A 15,490-nucleotide genomic window follows, 5' to 3' on the forward strand; every position below is an offset into this window, starting at 1 on the left:
TGTAAATTCATACATACATGACAAAAGTCGTGTAAGTTGCAAAAATACATGACTCAGTAAATAATTAGAGAACATGTTTCTTCTTAAAAAAATGTTGGGATCTTATAACAATTGTAACATTTTACATATATACACAATTATAGTATGTAAGTTTATACGTACACGCTAGTAGTCGTGTAACTTATTAACATACACGACTATGGTCCAGTAATAGTAAAAGGATATATATAGTGAAAAATATATTTTTTTTAACCAATAGAATGATAAGGTGTCATAATAATTGAAATTTTTTGCACATTTTCACGACTATAGTCGTGTAAATACATACATACACGACTGCTGTCGTGTATGTCGGGTGCAGAAAAAAAATTTGACAACAACTTTAGGTTTTAACAAATGTAGTTATAAAATCCATCAAGTAACAGTCATATGATGCAAATGTAATGAAAATATGAGTTGCTTTAGTGTTTATCGCAAACCAAACAAAACCCTAAAAATAATATAATGTCAACAAATTGAATAGATAGCCCAAAATAAAATAAAAAAAGTTTCAAATACCTTATTCATGGGATGAATAATACACCCAGCTGCAAACAAAAATCTCAGTGCATTAGCTGTTTGTGAGTGATTTTGAGAGTGGTGTGAGTTTTTGTTGTGTGGAATTAAAAAGAGTGAGAAGTAAAGATTGTTATGAGTTATGTGTGTTTTATATTTTTCTTTAAGGATATTTTAGACAATGTACCACATAAAAAGGCATATTTAGATAATTTTCAAGCATGGGGTATATTTAACTAAATACCCTACTTTTAAGGCATATTTAATTAAAAACCCCTATGTCGTCTTAATACGAGTATTATTCCTTTGATCAAGATTCATGTATAAATTTCAAAAGCGACTCAGTTTATAAAAACTAAAAAGATATTAATAAATGTATGAACATGCACATAAAAGTCAAAAAATTAATATAAGTACATTGTACACAAACATTAAATTGATTCACGCACATTTCAAATTAAATACCCAAGAAGATAAATTGTTCATATGTTTAAAGTACATAGAATATAAACTCTATAAATACATTTATTTTTAATCTCCAATCGTTAGATGGATATTTCGAAAAAGAATTGAATTGAGAAAATGAAAGATGTCAAGAAAAAAACTTCTTAATGTTATAATTTTTATATATTATTTATTATTAATATTTTTGTACTTGGCTAATTATTAATTTATATTTTCATTGGCTTTAAAGGACTTGGGAAAAAAAATTGTTATGTAATGCATTTAGCGAGATTATTAATTTAGTAACTTAGTCAAAGTCGGAGCTAGAAGATTTTATTATTTCACAATTTATTGAACATTCATATATCGAGATTTTACTACATTTCACTTAAAATAAAATTGAATTTGGACAAGTATTAATTTAAAAAAAAAACAGTTTGCTAACTTAAACAAAGATTCAATTAATCACCGATTTAGAATGACAATCTCCAATTCACCTTTTAAAAATGTAAAAGATTTTTAAAAAACAATTATCCATGTGCCCCCATTAATCACCATTCTCTAAATTAAAATGAGAATAAATTTAAATTTGCATACTTTCAATGGATAAATAGAAAATCATCGTACTCAGTGCTGAGGGGTGAATTGAAGATCACTCTTGAAACAAAGACGATGTCTTACTGTTGTTGTTGCCGCATATTGTCGACAATTTCCCTGGACTAATTGTCTTACGCGTCAAATGGGATTTTTAATTGACACGGGGACCATGCTTAATTACATTGTTCAAACTTCAAGCTAAAAGGGTTTGCTTGGCAATTGGGTGTCCATTGGTGCCTTCTCCCACAATTTTGTCAATTTTTTTTTTTAAGAGCAAACCTCCGCGTCACTTTATTAATGAAAGTAAAAATGACACATAAGGGGAATATAAGAGGAAGAGTGATGATACATCTATAAACTCTTGTATAAATATATATTATACAAACTGATTTGGTATTAATTTATTAGTTGAATGAAAATACAAAATAATAAAAATAGATTATGCGGACCAATAGATATTTAATTCAATCAATTTTATCATACCACATCAATTTGTACAAAATAAATTTATACAAGAGTTTGTAACTATATTATTACTCTAATAGTGCGTTTACTTACAGGATTGGGGAATCGGAATCCAGAATCGAAATGATTGATGATATTTACTTCTAAAATATGGAGCAAGAATCGGAATTGAAATGGTGGAGCCCACCACTATTTGGGAATGGGGAATGGGAGATTGATTATCATGGAGGAGGTGGGAATGAGTCTTCCATTCCCTAGATTGATCATTTTGCCCTCCCTAAAATTAAAAATACCCACTTTGTCCTCTTTTATAATTAATTAATATAATATTATAATTAATTAATAAATATATTATTAACTATAATTATTAAAAATTATTGTTCCTTAATAAATAACCACAATAATTAATATTAATATTAATTAATTCATACTAATATATTATTAACAATAATTATTAATAATTATATTGTTTTGAATAAATAATTACAATAATTAATATAATTAATTCATATATTATTATTAATTAATAAAATTAATATTATTAAATAAATAAATAATATAATTGTTACTACTAATTAATATATTAATATATTATTAACAATAATTATTAATTATTATAATTTTTGAATAAATAATCACAATAATTAATATATTATTTTAATTAAGTAATTTATATTAATATTATTAGTTAATATATTTTTATAATAATTTTTATTATAGTTATTATAATTAATTAAAAAAATTTACAATTAATTAATATATTAGTTAATAATAATTATGACAATAATCCATTAAGTACTTTTTAGTAATTTGTTACAATATAATTCATTCTGATTCCGATTCCAAGACAAAGTAAACACATTAAGGGCAATCCAGCTCATTCCGATTTCGATTCCTACAGTTCAAGTAAACAACTTATTTTGATTCTAATTCCAGTCCATTTCCATTCATGCCCATTCCGATTCCAGTTTAGTAAACACAGCATAAGAGGAATTCAAGATGTATTATAGATAATGTAACCAATTAATGTATACATATGATATGTATAGTTTAATTTTATATAACAATTAATTACATGACATATGTCATAACATCAATTACTTATTATATTATTAATTAACATGATATCCCAGAGATATCTCGAAATATAATTAGGCTTACATGCAAAACGCAGCTAATAACACGAAGCACATGGACAAAGACTCAACAACGGAAAATGCATGGAAAATAGAAAGTATGAAAACAACTTAGGACTACAAAGACCTTAGCATAACTCGGAGTCTAGGAAGACCTCGAGCGTCATTAATCGCAAAAGGCGGGAGAGATTACTGACAGAGGATCAGACCACCAGACGTACTCAGACTCTGATCAAGCCCCAATTCATGTTAAACCAACTTACCCACATCACCGTTACATCCTCTGAATATGTGAGCGACAATCGAATTTAAACATTTGTGCTACATGATGATGTGCATGGAATTGTTAAATTTGATCCATTGAACAGCTTGGTCTTCCACTGGTGTTTAGTTGTTGTTGTTTCCCCTGCTTTGTAGAAAAGACTAATTTTACCTTTTCGGATGAGATAATGTGATGCATAGGTTGATCGTAGAACATCATAGAAGAATAGGAAATGTTGCTTAACAAACAGGATGACTGGGATGGAAGAAATTACGATAGCCAGAATAGCAATCCATAGACTTCCGTCCTTAAAGACAATATAACTTGTTGCAGAAAACACCACCATCATTGCCGCTATTGCTACGAACAGTGTTGCAAATCCAACAAGCAGCTTTCTTGGCAACAAATGAAGGAAATCCTCTTCTGCATACCGCGGAGCGACAATGGATAAAAAATTTACTATTGAGACAGAGGAGGCTACCAGCGATATCACATTTGATACAGCAAAAATCTTGAAGGAAGCTTTTTGACGGAAAAAAGGAAGCCCTGTGTCTTCTTTGTTGCCGCCTGGTACTGTTATAGCTGCGGCAAAAACAATAGTGGCGATCAGTGTAGCCACAATCATACATGATGATGCAGTGTCCTTCATCCATGTCTCTCCTTTTCTCTTCAATTCTTTGTGTTTCTCGGAAAATAAAGCTGTAGGGGTAAGCCCACCCGTGTTTATAGCTTCAGCAAGCTTCTTTGGAACGACATTCTCCACTGCCTATAGTTAAGCTCGTCACGAACGAAAGAGTCGAATTACATTATTACAAGTTACAAATTACTCATAGAAAGTACTTAAATAGACCACGTGCAAAGAAATTGAAGTCTAAGATGGATTTTCATTCCGCCTTAATATTTATAGATTGGTCATATCTTAACATTATATACAAAAGAATTTTGTTAAATTAGTAATCAATAAAATAATTTCGAGTAAATAATAGTTTTTGTCTGTCATGACTTCTCACCAATGTGATAAATTAATAATTCAATAAATTTATTAGATAATAAAATTTAAAAAAAAAAACTCATTTTTCTACACTACCAAATTAATAAATAAATTAAGAACTAATTAATTTCAAGTTAAATGCATATGATATGCCTATGATTTTATTTATTTTTTGTATTACTATAACCTCCGCACGGATTTTGATTAGAAGACGTCAGATTCTTTCGGGCCAAAACGTGCAGTGCTGTCTCTTCATTTCTATCGCGTTTTGTTGCTAACTGAGGGCGATCTTTAAGCAACCGTAATGCAACAGCTAAGAAAAACATGTTCACATTGAATCAGTACTGCATCAAACAATCTTTGGCACAATTTAAAAGCAGGGGCTCATGAATTTGACTGTGAGTTGGACAATCACAATGCTTGTCAATATTTTCCATGTATTGTTAATGATTTCATTTAATTATAGCTGGATATGTTTAAGTCAAATGATATCAAATTAATAAGGAGAGCAATTTGCACAAAGATAATAAAAAAGAGTGCTTACCATACAAATCGGTTTCTATCAACTTGACAAGTAACTCAATGCACTCATCATCTGTCAAGGAACCTTTAGTTTTTTCATAAAGAAGCACTACCGTCTGTCTTTGGCCCAATGCTGCAGCCCTTACAATTGGCAGCGTCCCATCTCCACCGGGGACCATTGCTATGTCTTTATTACCCTTCATCGCCTCTTCAACAATTTCCACCATTCCAGATCCAGCCGCGTAGAAAAAAGCTGTACATCCAATTTTATTCTTCTTAGCTAAATCCTCAGTACTCATCATTTTCAAAAGTTCCTTCACAAAATCAATACAATTTGCTTGAGCTGCAACGTGAAGAGCAGTGTTTCCAAGATTTGTGATCTCTTGTCCAATTTCATCCTCATATTTGTCGTAAATATCTTTAGCCACAGCCTAGTCGCCATTTAGTGCAGCTCGGTACAATTTCAATCGTCTAGTTATTGTTTCTGCTGTGAAATTGAGATAAAACGAACGAACGAGTTTTGTGTTCAATAAAGTTAACCGTTCGGATGATAGAGAAAATCTGATAGAATATCAAATATATAGACAAAATCTATAAGATTAATAGCGGATGAAACGTCACTTGCTAAATGTTCGCAATTAATGTTAGCACCCATTCAAAGTATTCTTATATAGGTAACTTTGAAATAGACAATTTATTTAATTAAGCATTTTTTGTTCTTAGTAATTTATTTTATGCAATTTTTGTTACTAAAGTACTGATACATTTGTAAACAGTTGGCATTATCCGCATTGATGTGGCCCAAATATAAATGAGTTTACACTTTGTATAAGAATTGATAACGCATATTATAGACACTCCTTTAATTACAGTGTAATACTCTTATTATTTGCACGGTTTACTTAGTCATAGGCTATAATCTTGCACTTAGTTGTGAGACAAAATCATAGGCTATAGTCTTGCACTTCTTGTAATTATCACTCACTTTAATGGTATGTTTATTGGAAAGAACTCTGTTGAGTTTGAACACAACAGAAGCCAAAAGAAAACTCCAAGAATGAAACAAAGATCCAAGAACTCACTCGCAAGATCTTAAACTTGACCTTGAACACCAACACCAGGCACAACAATTCAAAGGGAAAACTACCACTCTTTTATTACTCAATCTGTTTATAAATCTATCAAACTTTGTAGAAGAAATTACAAACTTTACAAAGAAATCAGAATCACTCAAATTGGATGAAAAATGAAAGAGAAATGTGAATCATATCAGAAGCCGCAAACCAGCTCTGTTTATAAAGCATTTTCTGAGAATTCTCAGAGGCTGCTTCAACAAACATAACGAACTTTAAACACATCAGCATCAAGTTTGCACATTGGTCCTCAAACTTAAGTCAATCTGCACGAAAGCCACATAAGTCTTAATTATTTTCATTTAACCCCCTAAAACAGAAACTGATTCCTCACAAACTCTAATAAAAATATTATGTTATATTTTTAGTGCACCTGTCATGACCCAGCCCAGATTTAATAAGATATTATTCACTTTGGACTTTAAGAAGACCCACACTATTTTGCTTGTGAGCTGTTCATACACCCTAAAACATATTTCGCCAATTAAAATGTAGATCATCCATTATAAACCTAGTATCTCTCTCGTTCTTTGCCAACAAGGCCCGTACTGTTTTGTTTGTGGGCTGCCCATACACTCTAAACCATGTTTTACCAATTAAAGTGTAGATCACCCCTTATAAACCTAGTATCGCACTTTCTTTTATCGATGTAGGATTCACTTAGGGTGTTACATACGTCCACCTTAGGGACTTAGGATCCTCGCTGAGGTTTACTCTACCATTACTCAAGAGGATACGCGGAGCTGCTCTGATACCATATATCATGACCCAACCTATACCTGATAAGATATTATCCGCGATGAGCTGCTCTGATACTATTTGTCATGACACAACCTAAACCTGATAATATATTATTCGCTTTGGACCTTATCAAAAAAATTATGTATATTCATTATTATTTATACTCTTCTATTCATTATTTTTTATTCAATAAATTATATTTCTCTTTTATATCTTTATATTTTAACTCTATCAAATTCAAAGCTATTAATGAGTGTTACCTAGTTAAGGTGATAAAATCCCTCGTGTTGAAAATAAAAGATCCGAAGTTTAAACCATATTTTATGTGTGAGAAGCAGATTGGGTTGCCATTAGCTGGTTTAAACAATTAAAAAAAAAATAAAGGCCACTAGTAAATGAATATGAATAAGAAATAAAAGTACAATTTAACCGCAGCGTAAGCATACCAGGCTTTTGTTGTGCCGCAAATGTGTAGTCTTGTTGTTCTACACGTGGCTTATCAGAGAAGAGATCAACCTCTGACACACATCTTGAGCTCCCTGAAGGAGCAGCACTTTCTGACATCTTCGTCTGCATACAAAGTTTTGGAGGATGAAATTAGTATTAATAGCAAAGTAACCGAATAACTATAACATCATCACCAGAACCACAACCTCTCTAAATTCGTACAATGATAATATCTTTAGATGTGTCATTAAGTTACTAAATTGACATTTAAACAACGGATAAAATTGTGGTGCAATTGTGGTACAGTGTCACAATTACATCCAACCGTTGAATTTTTATTTATTTAAGTGGATCCTATTCATTTGAGTGGATCTAACGGCTGGTGCAACTGTGGTATGGTACCACAATTACACTGTAGCCTGACCCTGAAACAACACTAATATTTTCAAAAAACTAAAGTGGTAGGTAAGATTCAAATTAATTTTTTACTCTTTTACCTTCCTCATGATTCAAATTCCAGTGGTGAAAACAAATCAATCAGTCAAGCTCCTGGGGATTAAACAACACTATTATGATTGCTGCTACTTTACAAATGAATTTTTGATTGACCGAGGCTAATGTTATGTACGTAGTATCATCTGTACTTTCAAACGATTTGGTGTGTTCGAATATTCAAAATAAATCTTTCTTGCTAATATCAGCCAGCATGACCTTTTATAATTGAATTACAAGTTAACAAATCTTGGGTAGTGATTCGGTTTTCCAGTAGTATCCAACCACTACCATCATAAGTGAAGATGGAGTAATAAATAATTTTATTCGTTATGAAATTAACTATCTAATAGATGAGTATTATTTTTTAATTAGCACTTAAAATTAAAATATTAAAATATTACTTAAAAAATACAGTACTATGTTAATAAATTTCCTCAATTATTCACGCTTGAAAGCTTTCATTATTGTCTTCATAAAGTAAAACTTGTTTTATCTTTAATTTTTGGGAAAATGACTCATCGGTTCCTCTTATAAATTTTTAAAACTTCATTCATCCATAATGTTATGATATTCATATAAAAACAAAAATGAGGTAATTTTGATTGGTTGCTGAGAATATTGAGGAAAAGAATTATTTTTAATGAGTTTTTGGTTGTATTTAAATAATAAAAAATTTAGGTTATATATTTCTATTTGGAGTCTTTGAGTGTAGCATACATTAAGGTACTTATTTAAGAGAAAATTAAGGGAACCGGAAGAAAGCAATGATTTTAATACAAAATCAAAATAGTGTTGGCCCTCGGCCTGCTTGCCTAAGTTTGAAAGCTCAATCAATTAACGCCTCACTTTTATTTGATATTCCAACTAGAGATGGCCAACGGGCCGTGCCATGTCGGCCCAGACCCATCAAAGAAAGCCACTCGTGCTCGTGTCGTGTCGTGCCCACTATGCATTTCGTGCTGTGTCGTACCGTGCCCATACGTGCTCGTACTTGTGCCCACTCGTGCCGTGCTCACACATGCCGTGCCGTGTTTAGGAAAAATAGCCCATTAAGTTTTTTTTTTTTTTTTAAGAGCGCATGCCAAGTTGTTGTCTTATTTTTTTTTCAAGTTTATGTATTTTTTTTTGGATCCATGTGCCTTTATTTAAATTTAATAAAATAAAAAATTCAAAACTCAAGTCCATATTCAATAATAATAACTTAATAATAATAAGAAAATGTAATATTAGTTGCTAAATTTAACTCTATGGTATTAGAATTCTCTTTTAGTACTTAACAACAACAATAATAATGACTTTTTTTAAGGGTTAACATAATTGTTAACTTGAAATTACGTAGAGTCATATATCATAGTTTATAATAATATTAATACATATTTATAAAATCATGATATTTATAATTTTATTTATTAAAATCATGATATCAATTATTTATTTAATAAATTATAAACATAAATCAATTATAATTTTTTTGAAACTAAGAATTAAATAAATTTAAAAAACTTGAGCCAATAAAATATATTAAAAGATTCAATTTCAAGTTATTTATAAAATCATAAAATTTTAAGTTTACTTTCATTAAAAAATGAAACGTGCTTATTGCGTGCTTTTTCGCATGCCGTGCTTTTTCGTATGCCATGCTTTTTCGCATGCCGTGCTTTTGGCCCATCTCTAATCGTGCCGTGCTTTTAAGGCCCACGTGCTTAAAATCTAAGTCCGGCATGGCCCATGTGCATGTCGTGCTGTGCCGCCTACTCTACCGAAATGTGCTCGTGGCGTGCCGTGCCTGTGCCTTGTCTAGTGTCCGTCCGACCCATTGGCCACCTCTAATTCCAACAAAATTTCTATTACTTTCGTCGTCATTAGATTTTTACATGCATGCGTATTATTGGAGAAGAAATGAACGTTTTCAGATATAATTTTTGTAAGAGAAATTATAGGTTTAAGTTTTAAGAAGTGTAGTAGAAATAAGATTTTATAAAATTGCATTTTGTAAAAGTTATATATGGAGATATACTTAAAACCTTGTTACTTTTTAAGTTATTTCATATAAGAAGAAAATGAAAATTAATGTACAAATGATTATTGAGCACTAATGAGATGAAGGATCAAATATCATCGCTCAGTTATTAAATATGTTGCAGACATTAGACTTACAGTTCATGAATACTAATTCAAACCCCGCGGAAGCTTTTTATGATCTCCTTTTAGAAAATGAAGATAGAATTAAATATATATTTATATGTCTACATGGACATTAGTGCGGACAATTGGCCTCACTCAACAAAAAAATTTTTTTATTTTCATATAATTAATATTTTAGAAAATTTTGTTTGAGTGGGGGAAATTTTATAAAGAAATTTGACATTTGAGTCAATTTAATGGATTATTAATTTTTATTATAGTTTTGCCCCCAATAAATTAAGGTTTTAAATTTGCCCCTGCTCCTGTTGGTACAGGTTCTAAACTATACTCAGTAATCCTCAAGAGTCCAGACTGCGCTATTAATGTATAAATTTAGAATTCCAAAATTGAAACCCACCAAAACAACTGTCAAGATTTTGTTCCAGCTTTCAATGGCCAAAAAGATTAACGATAATGAATAGCATTTAACACTAATTTTAAAATAAAAAATGTTAAGAGAACATGCACTGGTTTTTTTTGAAAAAACAAAAATTAAGAGTGGTTGGGTAGAAAACAACAGAATTAAAAACAAGGATGCCGGTAATGGTAGAGCGGAAATCATGATCAGAAAAGAAAATTCCACACTTAAATCAAGAAAAAAGGAGCCAAAAAAAAAGGAAAAAAAAAGGAAAACTAACCTCCTTTATATGAGAGTTGCAAAAGTAACATTGAAAAAACCCAAAAAAAAAAAAGGAAAACAAGAAGAAAGGTACCTCAAAGCATTTACCTTTGTTTCACACGTGCGATATAATACGCAGCTCCAAAATAAAATAAAAAAATTGAAGAGGACCTGATGATGTAGAACTGTGGAGATTAAGGCAATGAAGGAGTGAAAATGACTTTAGTTTGCAAAAGAAACTCCGGATGGCAATTATACAGCTCTGGGGTTATGCCTCATGTCCGAGACCTATTTACATACAAAATTGTTGACACTAAGCGACAGATGTTAGAAGAAAAAAAATCTTAGTTGAAAATTGCTTTTTATTTTTTATTTTTTAAAAAAAATAGAATATTACTACGTATTCATTTATTTTTTGAAATGGATGTATTTCAACCTGTCGTTAAATATATGATAAAAAGTTGAAAAAGAAAAGTAAAGAAAATTAACCATTATTGTTGTTGGAGTAACCAATATTTTTTTGAAAGAACACTAATTCTTAAACAGAAAGAAGATAGAGTTAACTATAATATTATACTATATAAGAGAGAAAAAAGATATTATAGTTAACAACAGAGAGGACGGGGGGCCGTAGAGAACAGTGCATGTCTTTCAATTTTATATGAAAATTAATATGTTTGCAATGTAATTTTAAAATTAATAATTCTATGTGGATTTTATTAATCTACATTATAATGTTAGATGTTCCATCAACCCAAAAGATGCATCTACAAACTCAAATATAATTTGATTAAAAAAGATTTATCTTCTCATAGTGAATAAAATTCTCTTTAATATTTTATTTTTTATTTTATAAAATTCTCAATATTTTAATTTTTTTCATTTTAAAAAATTCTTAAATTTTACTAAAGGACAAAAATTTTATCATTGTTTTGTTCATTTATCGTTGCTTATTAAGAGAACTTTGCGACCAAACAGAAGGAAACAACCTGATCAATGCTTCAGTATCCATTCGCTCTCGTAATACTAAAACAAAATAATTGAGCTCTCTTCCACTCATCAAATGCTTATAAATTTTTCCTCTTCTTTCATACTACTATTAACTCCGAGCACTTAAAAAATAAAATAAAAATAACGTTAAGTCATATCCCATTTACACACTTATTGGAGTGTTTACTAAACATCGATCGGAATGGAGAAATCGAAATGAAAAAGTTGTTTACTTGCTTAATTGAAGAAAGGATTCCTACACAAAATAAGGATTTTTCGGCCCAACAGTTCAAGTAAATAATGTATTCTGATTATCATTTTTTTATTCCGATTCTATCTCATTGCAATTCCAATCAATTTCGATTACTAATTAATAAATGCATCATTAACGACCAACATAGTAAACTTAGGTCTGTTTATTTTTTCTATTAATATTGAAAAATGCTAAAGGGATAAAAAAAAAATGATAAAAAGTGTATTGAAAAGAAAGAGAGAGCGTGGGTTGGGTTGATAAATTATCAGTATGTTCTCTCTCTATTCTCTAACAATCAAGAGACAGACTTAGTCACTGCACGGCAATCAAGATTCAACCATGAATGTAGAGGACTTTTGAGTTAATAGAGTTCTGTAACATTCTCTCTATCTCTGATGAAGATGGAGAGGTGATTAACATCAAGGAAAGTGTAAACTGTAAGCTGCATGAGAAAATAAAGTAGAGAATTGTTTGGTCGGCAAAATTTTAACCAATGAATTTGTTAAAAAAACTCTAGAAATAAGTGGAGCTTCTTATATTTAAAATCTTTGCATTGGAGGAGGTTACTACGTTACAGATTATGTAACGTACAACACCCAATGCATGCACCACAGGTGTCCTGCTTATGGAGAAAAAGGAAGCAAATGCTTTTGTCTGGGAGCTGGCTAAAGCAAAATCTGTAAGTTACAGATTCTGTGACTTAGATTGCTCCTATATTGAAATGTTTTCCTATTCATATTTGTATAGCTTTTACACCATAAAAACAAACAAAAATACTACTGTTTCTGAATAGTAAGCAAGTATCATCACACCAATAGGCCTCGGGTTTAATGGGAGAAACATTGTACTTACAATGTTGAGTATAAGGGTTTGAGCTTTCATAAGAGTTTTATGGAGGTTAGTTTCAATACTCCCTCAGTTATCAGCTAATTGAGTGGAGACAGTCTCTCTCTTACGAAATGTGAGTGGAGTAGGCACCCCTCGAATATTATTGAGGGTTTAAAGTATCTAGGTAAGTGCTTTAGTGGATTAATGTATGGCGGTGGTACCAGTTGTTTAGTATGATTGTAAATATTAATTATAATGTCTAATGTAATATCAGTAACAATCTGTATATAACAGAATTCAAAAAAAAAAAAAAGTAAGTATCATCACTTATGCCCACTCACATGACAAATATCGAGAAATAATGGTGATAAGAAAATGAGGACATAAGTGACAATTACAGCAAACAAGCCTGTTTAATTGACGATTTGCCAAATATTAGGAAGTTGTAAGAAAATTTCCGCAAAAAAAAAAATGCCACCGGCCAATTTGCCTATGACGAACAAACCCCTGTGCTTGGGCTTCGGGCGCTATTGTTAATATTACTCGAGATTCGGCATTTACATTTTAAATGGAAAATTAATTACCTAAATTTATCAATTATTTATCGAGAGTAATATAAATTAATTATATATAGGAAACTCAGACGGGTTGAAGAAAAAGATTTTTGTGCTAACTTGACATCTGAAAACATGTAAAAACTCTCTAACAGAGTCATATAAAGGCAGGCAGACAGGTAGATTTAATTGACAGATGTGCACTCAGTAATTAATGAGTATATGGATCAAAAGAAATTAACTTAAAACTTCAAAATAAATCTTTACGTTGCGATCTGGCGATCTGCTATAAGGTCGTGGATAACAAGTGTCATTCAATTTTAATTATAGTAAGGGATAAAGGTTGGGTTGATAAATAGTTTCTTACAAAAATTTTGCTATATAGAAAAAAATGTTATTTAACTTTATTCGATGTCTTGCATGGCGACCACTGGCCATATTAATCCACGTGTGATAGAGAGAGGTCATAAGTCCCACCAACATTTTATTAGAAAAAAGAAAATCCGAACAACATGACCAAGACATTATAAATAGTTACTACGACTAATTTTTCATAAAAATCTACAGGATTTCTTCAACGATCAAGACTGTTTTGTTAAAGTAGCATTCAATTTTAATTATTGTAAGCGATAAAGTTTCGATCAATAAACACTTTCTTACAAAAATTTGCTATATTGAAAAAATGTCATTTGATTTTATTCTATGTCTCGCATAATATTATAGATTTTTTCTACAACTAATTTTTTATAAAAATCTACAGGATTTCTTCGACGACAAAGACTATTTTGTTAAAGTGTCATTCAATTTTAATTACAGTAAGCGACAAAGGTTGGATTAGTAAACACATTTAAAAATGTTGCTATATAGAAAAAAAATGTCATTTAATTTTATTTGATGTCTTGCGCAGTCTCCACTGGCCATATTAGACAGCTTTGTGACAAAGAGTGGTTGTAACTCCCATCAACGTTTTATTCGAAAAAAAGGAAAAAATAAAAGACTCCCAACAACATGACCAAGACATTATAGATTTTTGCTACGACTAATTTTTATGAAAATCTATTGTTATGAAATCTATAAGATTTCTTCAACATCCAAGACTGTTTTGTTAAAGTGTCATTCAATTTTAATTTTAGTAAGCGGCAAAGTTTGGATTGGTAAATAGTTTCTTACAAAAATTTTGCTATATATATAGAAAAAATATCAATAAGTTTGCTTTAAGTCTTGCTTGGTGGTCACTGGCCATATTAGTCCACTTGGGATAGAGAGTGGTCATGACTCCATACAATAGTCTATCCCCCACCAAAAGAAAAGGAAAAAAAACTCCCAACAACATGACCAAGACGTTCTACAACTAATTTTTCATAAAAATCTACAATATTTCTTTGATGATCAAGTCTGTTTTGTTAAAGTGCCATTCAATTTTAATTATAGTAAGCGACAAAGTTTGGGTTGGCAAACATTTTCTTACAAAAATGTAGCAATATGAAATAAATGTCACTTAATTTTATTTGATGTTATGCATGGTGGCGATGGGTTATACTAACCCAACTGTTATAGAGAGTGGTCATAACTCCCAACAACAATTTTTCCCCCAAAAAAAAAAAAAAAAAAATCTCAACAATCTGACCAAGACATTATAGAATTTTATTACAACTAATTTTTTGTAAAAATCTACAGGATTTCTTCGACGATCAAGACTATCTTGTTAAAGTGTCATTCAATTTTAATTATAGTTATCGACAACGGATGCGCTGGTAAACACCCTTTTATAGAAATTTTGCAATATAGAAATAACATTGATTAATTTATTCACTGTCTTGCATGGTGCCCATCGGCCATACTAACCCACATGTGAAAGTTCCTCTAAGCAGGACCAAGACCTTGTGCAGTTGTGCAATGACTAATTTTGCCTACCATAAAATTCGAGAGGATATATTTGACGACGAAGAGTTTGGCTAATTGTAGATTTTTACTACAAATATTTTTTTTATAAAAATCTACAGAATTTCTTCAACAATCGATACTGTTTGATTATTCTCGCGTAAAGTACCATCTCGTACAATTTCTTACAAAAAAATTGTTACCGCACGTGTGCATTCCAAAATTTTAACGAGCATTAAAATTTTGCAATGTACGTGATAAACAAATTTGCATGTGGCCACTAACTATTAGCCCACCGCTGAATAAAAATCTACAGGTTACTTCAAGGATCAAGGCTGTTTTGAATTTTTGATGGTTGTTCGCGTGTAAAATACCCAATATCACCTTTTCCGC

The 15,490-nt window shown here is 30.8% G+C and overlaps 1 pseudogene; it reads right to left on the minus strand.

Moving 5' to 3' along the window:
• Positions 1–3,505: 3,505 nt before the first annotated feature.
• Positions 3,506–7,410, minus strand: LOC112100103 (annotated as a pseudogene).
• Positions 7,411–15,490: the final 8,080 nt, after the last annotated feature.

Source organism: Citrus clementina, unplaced genomic scaffold, assembly GCF_000493195.1.
Source record: "Citrus clementina cultivar Clemenules unplaced genomic scaffold, Citrus_clementina_v1.0 scaffold_9, whole genome shotgun sequence".
Lineage (NCBI taxonomy): Eukaryota > Viridiplantae > Streptophyta > Magnoliopsida > Sapindales > Rutaceae > Citrus > Citrus x clementina.